Here is a 15,037-nt window from a genome sequence, read left to right as displayed (position 1 = left end):
TGTGGCGAATATCTGTAAAAATTTGTATGCAGTGTCTGGCACTGCTGCAGTTGATAGGAGTACAGCTGAGTGATGGGTAAAGAAATTTACAGCCTCAGGAAATGCAGAAACAGAGCTCTGTGACCAGCCATCCTGTCACAGCCACTGCTCCAGACATGCTGAATCATTAGGATGCCTTTGTTCATACCGACGGGAGCATCACACCTTGACAATTGGCTCTACAGTTGTCATTCAGCTTTGGAAGTGAGTCTGCAATTATAGAAACTCTCGCATATTCAAAGAGGTGCTCACAATGGGTTCCACAAATGCTCAGAGAGGACCACAAGATTCAAAGAAAGGTCATTTCATCTGAATTGTTGGAGCGTTTTGAGACACACAAAGGCCTTTGTCACGGATTGCTACAGGGGACAAAAGCTGGGTGCATCACTTTACGCTAGAAACAAAAATGCAGTCCATGGAGTGACGTCATCCTCATCCACCACAAGATAAGAAATTCAAGGCAACCCCCTCTGCCAGAAAAGTCATGGTGACAGTCTTCCGGGATTTTGATGGCGTGAGTCTAGTGGATGTGATTCCAAGAAGGTCAACCATTAATTCAGAGTCATACTTGAAGACTCCAAATAAACTCAAGAACCGTTTCCGGCGATTTTGATTGGACTAGAATCCAGTTGAAATCTTGCGCCACCACAATAATGCATGCCCACACACAGTTCTGAGAAACCATGAAAACATTGTCAAATTGGGGTGGACATCATTGCCTCATCCACCATACAGTCCAGACCTGACACTCACAGACTTCCAGCTCTTTGGGTCACTTAAAGATTCTCCACAGGGCACACGCTTTGAAGATGACAAGTGTCAGCCATGTAGTGAAAACATGCCCACACGTACAGAACCATAGCTTTTACCAGCAGGGAGTACATGCCCTTCCCCAACTTTGGTGTACAGCCATAGAAAGTGATGGAGACTACGTAGAAAAATAGGATGTGGGCAAGATATGTTATGTAAATTGTCACCAAATTCTGACTTTTAACAATAAATATGTTCTGAGGAAAAAATGTGGGGTATTACTTATTGAACAAACCTCGTATTTTCTCAAGTACAGTGCGGGGACCACATCCTAATCATGAGAAGAATCCCATACCATAACACCATTTCCTCCACACTTCACTGTTGGGGGCATTACACGTGATGGCAGCTATCATTATCCATACATTTGCCAAACCCAGACCCTTTGATTGGATTGCCGAAGGGTTCAGTTGATTCATCACTCTAGATAACTTGTTTTGTGTCGTCCACTGTCCAGGGGCGTCCCTTAATGCACCACCTGAAGCATCACTTAACACCTGACTATAGAAATATGTGGCTTATAGGGAGGTGCTTGATCATTGACACCATTCTTTTTAACTCTCTACGCTCAGTCAATGCACTAGTGAGGCTGCTGGTAGCATTTTGGATCTCAAGAGTGATTCTTTTCACTGATTTTGTGCAATTTTTTTACACCCACCCTCGGTAATGTTTGAAGGACCTGTCAGTCGGTACATGAGGTCAGCCTCGTTTTGATTTAGCTGTGATTGTTCTTTCACGTTTCCATTTCACTGATTTGGAAGGTCTAAATGACCGTCGTGGATTTGACAGTATTATGGAAGTGATAGATCGCTACTCGCCATATAGAAGAGTCTTTAAGACGCAGACACGGACAACAAAAGACTGCTTGGTCAGAAGGCCTTCTGCTAAAGTAGAGTGTGCGCAAGTATACACACACACACACACACACACACACACACACACACACACACACACACACACACACAAAAAGCACAACTCCCACATGACCACAGTCTCTGCTCACTAAGGGCAGACTGCGAGCAACATTGAATGTTCGGAGAAGCAGTCTGAGTGGTGGGTGTGAGGAGGAGACTGCACTGGGGATGCAAGGGATAGCTGTGTAGGGGTGAGGGATGGTAAAGTGCTGCTCATGGAAACATGCAGGGGCAGAGGGTGGGTGGGAGGAGAGGAAGGGGGGGGGGGGGGCGGCATCTTGGTGCTGGAGGAGTAGAAGGCTCTGAAATTCTGGAGTGGAAGCAAGGAAGGGGATTAATGGGTGAAGGACAGCTACTAAGGAAGGTTGGGGCCAGGGGGTTTATGGAAATGTAGGATACATTTCAGGGAGGTTCTCCACCTGTGCATTTCAGAAAAGCTGATGTTGATAAGGATACAGATGGTGCAGGTTGTGAAGCAGTCATTAAAGTGAAGAATGTGTAAGGCAGCATGCTCAGCAACTGGATGGTCCAGCTGTCTTTTGGCAACAGTTTGACAGTGGCCATTCTTGCGGCAGACAGCTTTTCGATTGTCGTACCCCTGTAGAACACAGCACAGTGGTTGTAGCTTAGCTTTTAAATCGTGGCTGCTTTCACAGGTAGCCCTGCCTTTGATGGAATAGGTGATGCTTGTGACCAGACAGGGATAGGTAGTGATCGGAGGATGTGTGGGGCAGGTTTTGCATCTGGGTCTACTGCTGGGATATGGGACATGAGGAAGCGGTCGGGTGAAGTAGGTTCAGAGGGTGGCGGAATACCACTGTGGGAGAGGTGAGAAGGATAGTGGGTGGGCACAATGAAACCCTGGGAGAGAATGTGATTCAGCTGCTCCAGTCCAAAGTGGTTCTGAATCAAGAGAGGAATGCTGCTTAGTGGCCATATGTTGGGATGCTAGGTGCTGTTGGTGGGTGACTAAAGAGATAAGACATGGGAGATCTGTTTCTGTACAAGGTTGGGAGAGTAATTTCCATCCTTGAAAGCCTCAATGAGATCGTCGGTGTATTTGGAGAGAGTCTGCTCATCACTGCCACCGGTGGCTAGTCTGTACGGAAGGGGCTTCTTGGTGCAGACCAAGTGGCAGCTGTCGAATTAGAGGTTTTGTTCGTGGTTGGTAGCTTTGATATGAATTGAAGTGAAGTGCTCATGTAACCCCCTTTGAGGTGGAGGGCAACACGAGGAAGGTGGCTTGTTGGGTTCAGGAGGACCGTGTGAGGTGAATGAGGAGGAAGTGTTGACATTTTGAAGAAATATGGATAGGGTGTCCTCACCCTCACTGTAGATTACGAAGATGTCATCAGTGAATCTGAAAAAATTCTTCCACATTCAGAGACACTGCGCTCCCCTCCCCAATCCATTCTTCTGTTGATGCTTCCCACTTGTTTTTCTGTTGCTGCTTCCCAGCTGATAATGCAACATTCCTGGTTTCATTTCATACTTTTCTGTTGATCAGTCCTGCATTCCAGTGAAGTGTCGAAATACTTATCATCAGATAGTGTGTGCACTTTTTTGTGGCTCAGTTGTGAAATTTGTTCTCATAATATTTCTTTTCTTTGTTTAAAGGTGCAGCACCAGTGACTTCCAATTTTTTTTTTGGTCAAGCCGAGCACCAAAGCAACTTGTGACTGTGTGATACTTCATTTATCTTCCAGCTACAGTAGCATATAATCTACTCTAACCACTTCTGGTTTTGCACGTAAGATGTAAAGCAGCATATGGTATCGAAACACATCTGTACTCATGACAACGTATTAATTTATTTAAGGCGCTATACTTGATGCACAAAAGTGTCTATTGTGATTTTGCTAATTGCATTAGTAGAGCTTAAATTATGGCAGTATTCAGCCCTAAAAAGTTTGGGCAAACAACCACAAAATTTCAGTATGAAGTTTGTGCATATGACAGTGAAGACGACAAAGAAAATGTATAATATGTTTTGTTGACTTAGGGCACTGCACAGTATATTATATTAGTTGATTCTGTTTGTATATATGGTCATGTCATGTCTTGTCTTTTAAGTTTTCCATTGGTTAATATCAAAATTGTTAAAATGTTGCTGGAAGAAAATAATGTAATTGAGCAAGTAGTCTCATAAGTTACTGCCCAACATAAAGCACGGTTTCTTGGAGAAACTGGACTTTTTATGGCAGTGTTGAATCTTTTCATTTTGGGAAAGGTTATGTACATATGTATAGAACAGAAATCTCATAGAAAGGAAGATGAATTTAAAAACATTAAAAATATATGTAAAATTCTATGTTATTGCAGGAGAAAATGAATCTGAAGTGTTGCAGTTAAGTTTTCTTTTTTCAAAGTTTTGTAACATTTTGTATGTGGATTGTGTTATAATGATTATCGGCATTGTCGAACTTTTGTAGTTGTTTAAAATCATATTTGATTTAAAAGTTTAGTAGGGGTTGAAGGATAATGGTAGCTTCTTATTGTATTTAAAGTATTTCTATATTTACATACGGACAGTGAAATTATGTTTCATCATCTTTTGGATGTGCACCTGGTATAATAATATTGCCCCTCCTAATATTTCAGCTCATGACCCTACAATCATCTTAGAGGTGAGTCACGGGCAGAATTTAAACCACTTGACAAGATACTATCGAGTAAGTGCATGTGCCTCGGAGATAACACTGTTGACAATGAGAGTGTCAGTCAAAGATAAAATTTGATGCATGTGAGGCTGAAACAAAGAAAATGCAGAGTCAGAAAAATCCACAGATCTTACTAACTATGTGGCTGATTATTAAATGTTGAAATGCCATTTATTGAAGACTCAGAAAAATAGTTCCTCTGGGTGTGCACACAAAATGAGTGATTTGTTGAGCTGGAAACATTTGTCTCAATTGATCAGGTTGTCTACTAATTATGTTTCTATAGCTCCCTTGATCACCAAATCCCAATGGAGTGGGTTTGTGGTGAGCATCTACTTTTCTGCAATCTAGGGAATGTGCAGTGTTCAGCCACTGTAGACTTGTTGGGCTTCAGAAGGCGTATGTGTTACTGGTGTTTGATGTGATGTACTTGTTCTGTTTGTGTTATTTGCCCTATGTAACTTTTTCCACATTTGTGAGGAATTTCATATATATCTGCTCTTTGTAAAAGATCGTTTTTAACAGATCCCAGAAAAGCTGCCATTTTGGCCAGCGGGAGAAAGATCACATCCGCTTCGTGCATCCTGACTATTCTGGCAGTCTTTGGAGAAACGTTATCACATACTGTAGAAAGTCCGTTGCTCTTACATCTCTTTCTTCTTGCTCTTCCTTTGACCATCCGATGTTTTTGCTTGCAGAGCTCTTCTGATGTTTTGTGTATCGAGTTTTATTGAATACCTTTTCCACGTGAACCATTTCACCGTAGAAGCTATCTAGCATCAGGCACTACATGGGCCCTACATACGAATGTTTTAAGTATGCTTATAGTTTGCGAGGGATGGTGGCAGCTATACACCTTAAAGTATAAATTGGTAAGGATGAGCTTACAGTACGTGCATTGCACTAAAAGCCCATCCTCCTCATGTCAAGCTATTGCATTCGAAAACAGTAGACAGCCATTAATTTACTATTTCAATGTAAGTTTGAGATTTTAATGAATAGTTAAGATGTTCAAGAAACTCTATCACTTTTTTCCTTGTCACAGGGCCAAACTGTGAATGGGTCAACATATTTCCAGAACAGTGTCAGTTTTAAAACTGAAGATTGAGTGAATTTTCTTCAAAATCCTCCATTTAAAATTAGCTACCACAGGTGAGAGGGGGCAAGCCATGGTGTCATCATCAGTTTGTTCAAAATGTTGATTATCGAATAGAAAGTAAGTGGAGGTTAGCACCTGCTCAAATAATGTAGCTGTGTCTTTCTAAAACTTGTTACTAATCAGGTAAACAAGGAGATGACATTGATGTCAGTAGTAAATCAGAACTTTTAAATTTGTTAACCTACTACTAAAATCTGCTGAGTTACGGGTGCAATGTTCTCATTTACCACTAAAAGGTCTCGACAACAAGGCTAAGTGTTTGACCAACCAATAAGTAGATCCACCTGTGTTAGTCACTATTGGTCTACTAGTTAACATTTGTAGTATCTGCTGCAAGTGTGGTTTATGACTTCCATTTTGTTCTGGACCACTATTTTGTTTCTATATTAAACTGTAGAGCTTGGGAAAGCTGTATAATTTGGAAGGTACAGATCTGGAACTCATCGGTCTGTTGGAGTGTCCTTGCACAGAGAGGTATATTTCAGAAGAAAAGCAGTATTTCTTTGCACAGGCAGTGGAGCTCTTGTCAGTATTGAGATAATATGTTGGGTCTTCAAATAAGTTGTTCTTCTCGAGATAGATGTCTCTTAGTAGCAAAACAGTGGCGTTACCTTTGTCCGCAGAATGAATCACCCTCTGGGAATTGTTCTGGAGGTTATAAAATGTAGCCCTATAAGACAAGGACGTGTTACTTTTGTGCATTTGGGGCCTTGTTAATACTTGGCACTTCACGCCCTATTTCTTCAGCAGCATTATCTTGTAGGTTTCGGACAGCTTGGTTCAGTTCTTTCAATAAAGGATGTTAATGAGGAGAGCTTCTGTAATTACAGAATTCAAACCCTTTCTTAAAAAAACTTTTGTCTACGTATTCCCCACATTTTGTCAGTGGAATAGTGTCAGACACAGTACCAATAAAAAAATACGAATGTTAGGCGGAAATTGAGGATTAATCGGTCACGAAATGGAAACCACAGTGAAAATCAAAACTGTTATATTTTCATGAGTTAGCTGCACCTTACTTTTACTTCTGTAATAGTCGCCGTTCTGACTTGGACATCTGTCGTAGTGTTGTAAAAACTTTCCAACACCCTCATTGTAGAAGGCAGCCTCCTGTGCTTTCCAACAATTTTCTGTGCTGTACTGCTGCTGGCTGTGTGTGCCAAAGTGTTGGCTTCATAGCCAATGATTCACTTGAGCCGAGATGAAGATCAGAGGTAGCCACGTCCATGCTGTACAGTGGATGATCACATTTGGCACAAAAAATGCTGCAGGAGCGTCTTCATTGGCCCTCCAGTGTACAGTTGAGAATAGTCACGAAGAAGGAACTGCACGACAGTTACATTATGTGGGCTTTCATGAAATCTGACAATCTCTCGGCAGGCACCTGTACTTGCTGGGAGACACTATTTTCTAGGAGCCTTTACACACTCGCTGTGCATTCAGAACTGAGAAGAGCGCTGTGACGCTATCTACAGGCGCACAAGTGATGCTGCCCAACACTGTGCAAAGCTGTGTCAGGTTTTCTCAGTGGTTTCCATTTCACAACTGATTGTTCCTTACTTTCTGAATTGCCTGGTATACGTTTGTGTCTACAATCACAATTTATTTTGCCTGCTGGTTACCAGTTTCAGTACACGGTACCATCCTCGGGCCATCCTGTCGCACCAAGTGACGTTCTTCCCTCGACCTGTCCTGGCGGGAATTTACTGTCCTCTGCAGTCTCTGTATCGGCCGTACTAGGTGAACCTACAGTTTTTTACTCCGAAATGAACAGATTCTCATTTGTAGTTGCAGGGCTCCCCTCACGGTGATCCGTATTTTGCTGGACTGCCCCTGCATTTTGGCCCTTCACACTAAATATGTCCTCCCACCTTCCTTGTCTCAGGTGTTAGCGGTTGACCGTTGCACGGTTAAGTCTGTTCTGTTTTCTTCACGAAAGTGGTTTCTCCTCCTCTTGTTGCTGTTCTGGCATTTCTTTCCCTCTTTGGTTGCACGTTATTGCTTTCCCTTGGATAGACTGTGCTGTTTGTGTTGTTCCTCTCTTGATTTCTGCTATGTTAGATCATGGCTCCGTTGACCTAGCTCGTTTGGGCCCTCCCCCAAATAAGTCAACCAACCAACCGAGCAACTCATGGCCATCCCCTGGGACACAGTTGTCACACTTCCTTCTCAAGAAGGTTCGTCATTATTTGACACATTTTCTTGGGAAGCAATTATGATGACTGCTTGCCAGGGGATGGCCTGTGGATGGCATACTGTACCGAAACCCTTAGCCTCTAGACAAAATAAATAAATTGCGACTGCAGACATGTGCACATACTTTTTCAGCTATTGTCGAGTTGTCCAGATCTTAATCCTTGTTAAATTAAAAACAGAAAATTTAAATACGTATTTCACTGTTTGGAAGGTAGGAGAGAGGTGCTCATAGAATTGAAGCTGTGGGGGCAGGCTACAGTCGTGCCTGCAAAGCTCAGTCAATAAGAACATTGCCTGCAGAAAGCAGAGTTCTGAGTTTGAGACTTGATTGAGATGTAGTTCTAATTTAATAGGCTGTTTCAGTGATCTCCTCCTCTACAGAACTTGCTCTGAGATAACACAGAGCAGGGCTTTTCAGTCAACACACTGTGCGAGTACACGGCAGCCCGAGCCAGTGAGCAGGGAGCGCTGTACCTCCTCCCCAGCATCATAACAATGTGGGGTATCTTGTAGAGAGCTGTGAGGAGACTTGAGATGGAATGATGCAGATACCGTGTATTTCTCAGGCTAATTAATTTTGCAGCCAGAAACATGCAAGTCCCTGCAAATGAGATTACACTGCTATAAATTAGACAAATAAACTAAGCATAAAATTTTCTATTAAGTAGTTACATATTTCTCATTTTATTTAGTCAGACATTACATGTGCAACAATTTTTAACCAACTCCCACATACTTCGTTATCTTATCCCCCCCACCACACACACACACACACACACACACACACACACACACACACACACACACACACGTTTTACGAGAGTGCCTGTATTCAGTGCAGTTTGTGTGTGTGTGTGTGTGTGTGTGTGTGTGTGTGGGCGCGCGCGCGTGCGCGCACTTCAGATCCTAATCTGATAGTTTCATCAGAGACATTTTATTGTCTCTCATTGTTGGAAACACTTGTTCTAAGTTGAACAGGAAACCAATCAGTAATATTATACCTGCAACCATCTTGTATAAACTAGTAAATTGATTCTGAGGAAAACACTTGTAGAAATCTAGAATTTGTCTTTATATTCCTTGCCACACAACTGGTCATTTACGTTCAGACAAGTACAAATCTTGTTGGTATTTACGTGATACAGACATGAAAAACAACCTCTGGCACTATCACCTTGTTAAATCAAAATTAGAATTCTTCCTAAAGATTACATTGAGTAGGAGCCTAGCGTTCAAAGTATGTATTAATATCAGAGTCCTTCAGTGAATGTATTTTTGGAAAAAGAGCTGCATTTCCTTCATGGTGATTTGAACTTGAATAAAACCATAAACAGCTGTTAATTGACAGTTTATTCACACCCATATTTGCAGCACCCTCATGTGGTTGTACATAGAAAGGAAAGCATCCTTATATATTTAAAAAACTAAGGACAGCGAATTAAAATAAAACAGAGTAAAAGTATGTAGTGTAGTGTCACATAGGTCAGCATACAGTGATGCCTCAAACATTCATATTCATAGAACACAACCCCATGAAAAGGGTGAGGGGGATGAGGCACTGTGGCATAAAGAACGGTAGTTACTGTAATAAATACAACTGAAAGAGAAATGGGTGAGACAGCATATATACAGTGTGGGCCTTCAGCACAGATAAAGCTGACTTACTATAAGATCCACAGATGTCAGGATTCCGCATTAAATCTACAGTCTCACAATCAATGGTGATGTATTTTAGGGCCTTATTGTTCTCGGCACTTCAATTCTTTGCATCTTATTATTACTTTTACATAACACGTGCTGCTTATTTCCCAAGCAGCAAAATCTATATCCGTGAGACAGCTGCTGAGTAGCTGTCCACGTTTTCAAATTACACACACAATTTTTCGTCGAAGTCTATCAAAAATACAAGTGCCAATTGATGTCCCTTTCCTCATACCTATACTAGTTACATAATAACCTGGTTCTGTTTGTTTTTGTAGAGATATTAGTGCATTGGATTTCGTTTTTCTTTCATCCAACAATTTTTGGTAAGATAGAGATCAGTGGTAAATGTTACTTTCAAAACACTTAACTGAAATGAAAATATATGTTGTCTATGACCTTTTCAATTTGGTTGTTGTTAAAGATGTGGTGTCTGAGAACTATCCAGTATAATAAAGAAGAGAGAGATACCATATTTAGGCCAAATCGTGCAAAATGAAAAATACTGATTCTTGCAACTGCTAACTGAAGAAAGAAGAGGAAGTCTTGGCTGTGGTACATAGATGGTGGACATAACTACATGATATCACGGAATCTGAAAGTAGTTAATATTCATTGGAAGGAGGAGACGTGATTGAATAGTTGTTAAAATGCAAAGAATATAAGGCTAGTTTTGCTTTCTTACACTTCCTATGGAGTATTATGCCTTATCTAGTCATAGTGTAATTGTATTTAGAAAGAAAATTGCAGTATTTAATAATTGTGCTTTTTAATCACATCTGATTTGACAGATTATTCATAAGCTCATCTTCCTTTCTATTAAATAAATGTAAAATTTTGTTGTTGAGAAAGCTTATTGGTTTTCCGTGATAAATGGAAGGTAATCCTGTTCCTTTAGTAATATTATTTGTCATTCTGTGATTGTGAAACTCCCATGTTGTCATTTAAATATTGATTACTGTCACTATGATCAGGGTAACTGAGGCTTTTGTGATTTGCCAACAGTATAAAGCACTGTAGAATCCAGTATTTTTAACATTGTGTAAATTAATAGCAAACTAAATTGTCTGGTACTGTGCCTTGCTTTAGGTAATGGTAGTGATGAATCACTCAACAGGCAATTCTAAATAATATGCTCTGAATTGTAGCATTCTGGTGTTACTAAGACAGAGAATTGTAAAATATGCAGTAGATTTGAACTGCATGAAGCAGATTCAATGGACACATGGTAAGAAAACTTTACATCCACATGTAAGGTGGTGGTCTGTTGTTTAATGCAGAAACCTCCACTCCTTGATGACAGTAGCTCTGTTTTTCATGAAAAATTATATTTGTATTTGGCATGTTTTGTTGTGTGTGTGTGTGTGTGTGTGTGTGTGTGTGTGTGTTAAAAGATATGTAGAAACGAGTGAATCATTTTTGAAAAACATTTTTTCCCCTTCTAATGTTTTTCAACCATCTTTCATAAAGTGTACCATGGTATTTAGGTTACATGCTGATGTAGAACCTGATTACTTGGTCCACATCCCTTAAGGTTCTCCTTCTGCTTTGTATCTATAGAATACAAAAACTTAATGTAGTGTTTGACATAGTTGTATGTGAAACATTTTGTTTGCACATAGGAAAGGGTATTGTGAGAAACTAAATATGGCAATGTAAGGAATAGGAGGCCGTGCCATTGAATGTGAGAATGGTATTGTGAGTGCTGGGTGTAGAATTAAGAGGTAAAAAAGAGACTTTTTTCCCATCTGATGTTGTGATCTAAAATCAATAGTACAATCATTGTCTTGATAGAACAATTGATGTTATTTTTGCAGATAGTGTCTCTAAGACTTGTATTTTTCTAACCAAAGAATGCCATTTTAATCAATAGAAGTCAATAATTTTGTGTATGATATTTTCCAGTTATGTATATTTATAGAATATATATTCAGTAAGTGATAGGAAAACTGCAATCTGATCGCTACTCTAGGTGCAGGCCTTACCAATTCCAGAAGGTCATTAATGAGAATACCAACAAGAATCTGAGGATTCTGGTGTAGACGCTTGAAAGGAAACTAATGGATCAGAATAAGAGTTCATCTCTCAAATAGTAGAATAAACAGTCACAGATAAAAACAAAACCTGACAAAGTCCAGTGTTTCAGACTCAAGGTTGTGTTACATAGCAAAAGAGGATGAGTAATTTCCAAAAAGTCTAGTTCCCTTTAACAGTTTACTCTATTGTCTGGTGAAGTTAGTCTTGGTTAACTTTTGTTTATTTACACCTGCATGTAATTAAAGAAAATGTTGTAATATATTATGTACCTTTGCGTCTGCCTCTGTTGGAAACTCCAAGGCTTGAGGTTCAGTACTGATTCTTTGCATTGCAACCAGCCCATCCACAGTTCCTGTACCCAGTTAGTTTGACAAGACTGATTTTGATGAAGGCTGCAACTTTTATTTATTTATTTATGCAGTTTTCAGATACTGCACTTAGTCATTAGAGGAGAATTCCTGTTTTACGTTATTCCACTTTTGTCATTTGGAAATTTTGCTTAGAAGAAATGATATGAAAATAATGTTGGAAATGATTATATTTTACTTATGTTGCAAATTAGTTTGCAACTTTTGGTACTTAGTCATATGTGGATAAGATGTGAAGTTAGCATCAACGACACAGACCTGGGAAACGTGTTGGCACTCGATACTGTGTGTTCCTTGCATTTGGCAACATGAAAAATTAAAAATGCTTCTCTGTTAGCAATTTTGTCTCAAACTCGAAGAAATGAGTCTAAACAAGACAAATAGCACTTCCTCTGCACAGGAATATTCACAGTAAAACAGCTCTGTGAAAAAATTAACTTGGCCTCCACATCTGGATCATATGCATCCCTGCTGATTCTGTGTGTTTTCTAGTGGCATAAACCCACTTTCTAATAGCTTACTAATTAGACCTTTTTTATTGCCTGGAATCCATTTTCCAGCTTACCAGCATTATGATAATCATTGCATGTTCCAAGATATTATTAGAATAAAAACATTAAAGACAGAGAGAATTAATATACAATATCAGTGATGGGACCATATTGTGAATTACCAGCACACGCACGCGCGCATGAATACTTGGGCTTTTGACAACTTCCTTAGTCATCGTCGTCAGGGGGTATCACCCTCGATACCAGTGTTCTTCTGTTACAGACATGGACATAATTTCTAGTGAAATATGGAAGTCCCACATTCTGTGATGTCTCCTTGATGACAATTTGGCCAGATAAAGTACCTGGCAGCTACTGAAATCTCTCTTGAGGAGAGAGGAATCTTTGAAAGCTCAAGACTGACAAATCTGACTCTGCAAAAAGTCTGTGAAGCATTTTTTCAAGAATGTCACTGTGAAAAAACCACATTATTATTTTTCAACAATTCTTTGTTAACTACTGTGCCATTTGCCACCAGCCCAACATAAGTTTGTTCTGTCTTGGCATTGTTCTGAATTTCTCATACTCTTAAATATTACCGAATATGTTTGTTCAATACCCTGGACATAACCTTTGTAAACACACCTCTCACACAAATTTTTTTTCATTGTATTTTTGTATATTATGTCCATCGTATTTTTATACATTGTCACATTCAGTTATTTTCCTTGGCCTTTACTTTTCATCTTCATGCTCCTGTCCTGCTCTCATCCCCTTTCTCACCTTTTTTTTTGATTTAATGTTTTTCCATCCTAGTTCTTAATTATGTTATTCACGTATCTTCATCTTAACCTGTCTTTACTTCTCAGTATTATCATCATCATCTCCTCCTCTAGAATGAATCTGGCACTGCGTTATCTTTGACTTCCTGGTGTCTCTCTCTAACCCCTGTCCTAAATCTCCCACTTTCTTTTTTTTTGTCAATATCTAACCTTGTCCGCACAACAGGTGGTGATCCCAACTTACCCGTCCTCCCTCGCTGAGGAAGGAACGAATAGTTCTGAGAACTATGCATCATAAGCATTTACTTTCATGCATATGAATCGTTAGTGCTAAATTTTTACCTTCTGTAGGTAAGAAGTGGTAAGCAGTTGTGTCTTACAATTTATCATCATATTCTATCATGTTCATGTTATAGTTTGCTGGAAACACTTGCATTTTCTGTATGTCACTTATCCATTTACTTTTTCATTTGCCTTTTTCTCCTATTGCTAAGTAGTTGTGTCAAATAACTGCCTGTACCATCATTTTTTAATATCCTGACCATTTTGATGTTTATCACCAGTTCCTGACACAGGATGAATGTGTCTAGAGCCATTCAAAGATAATAAATAACTTACAGAAGAAATTGTGTTACTGACTGATAAACTAATAGTATTACCGCTAATTTTGATATTTAAGTAAACAATGTTTGCAATGGAGCACCATCTTTTTACATACTTGTGATGCAGAAAATGTTTACTTAACAATTCCCTAAATGAAAACTAGCAGAGAGCTAACCATGAAAACCACTCTTAACGCATTTCAGAAAAATACTGCAGCCACTTGGAGAAAGAGGCAGCAATTTAAAAAGAATTGGCAGAGGCCTCTCTGGAATTTTTTGCTTAAGATTCAGTTTGTATATCTCATAAGTCAGCTGACATGGGGTTCAGATTGTGTTTTTCCTTTCCCCATTCTTATTTTTTCTAACTTACACATCTGAAAAGGAGAATGAAGGAAGCCTAGGAGATCCTTTCTATTCACTTATTGCTTTTTCATTGAGTGGCAAGTGTCACTTTTATTGTTAACATAAACATTCACCAAAACTTTTGTCTTCCACATTTTCCATGAATACTTCCTTTTTTTACGAATGAAAATGTTTATGCTGATGAGATTGTGTGGATGTATATTGTGAAAATGTTAAGAGAGATACTTACCTGAAATTTTGCTGTGATATAGTAATGTACCAGCTTAGAAATATTGTAGACTACAGTATCAGATGAACACTTAAGTAGAAACTGTTGTTTGCAAGATGATGAAACATACATTTATGCTACTATACTTTCTCAAAAGTGTGCAATTTTTCCTTAATATATATTTTAATGTTAAAGAAATTATTCTGTATTAACACTCTTTATTTGCATGTAGACTTGGTCTCAATTAAAGATTGGTAATCTAAAGGACTTAGTTTTTCTGTCCTTCACAAGATCCTTTAATCTTGCAATGCTAAATTCTTCAGAAGCTGCACACACAACCTAACTGCATGAACCTACTCACTTGCAGATGATGCAGGGTACTCTTGAAGGATAGATAAACCCACTAGCTGTCACTGTCTTGGGGCAAACACACTTCGTCATTCTATTGCATGGTCTATTGCCATGCTATGGTACTTGTTTAGGACACAGAAATCACGGATAGAATCTTTCGCTGAACATAAGTGATGATGGTATCTCAGTCAAGGTGCTACAACCTCATGCTGACTCAGTAGTCCCACACTTAAGTTACCTGCGTAATCAGTTGGAGTTTAGGAGAATTTCCTGAAAGACTGAAGTACAAAGTAGTAAGAACATTTTATGAAAGGGAAGATTAGCAAATCATACCTAATTACAGTCCAATCTCCCTG

The 15,037-nt window shown here is 39.4% G+C and overlaps 1 protein-coding gene across 4 annotated transcripts in view; it reads left to right on the top strand.

Annotated features, from left to right (window-relative positions):
- The window catches only part of LOC126292176 (speckle targeted PIP5K1A-regulated poly(A) polymerase-like), a 102,786-nt gene extending 88,195 nt beyond the window's left edge, over positions 1-14,591 (top strand). For all 4 annotated transcript variants that reach the window (XR_007552029.1, XR_007552031.1, XR_007552030.1 and 1 more), the window contains one exon: positions 3,381-14,591. The gene's annotated coding sequence lies outside the window, so the exon portion shown is untranslated. The remainder of the gene's footprint in view (positions 1-3,380) is intronic.
- Positions 14,592-15,037: the final 446 nt, after the last annotated feature.

The sequence above is a fragment of the Schistocerca gregaria genome, chromosome 9 (genome assembly GCF_023897955.1).
Source record: "Schistocerca gregaria isolate iqSchGreg1 chromosome 9, iqSchGreg1.2, whole genome shotgun sequence".
In the NCBI taxonomy this organism is placed as follows: domain Eukaryota; kingdom Metazoa; phylum Arthropoda; class Insecta; order Orthoptera; family Acrididae; genus Schistocerca; species Schistocerca gregaria.
This window is presented reverse-complemented; position numbering and strand designations above follow the sequence as displayed.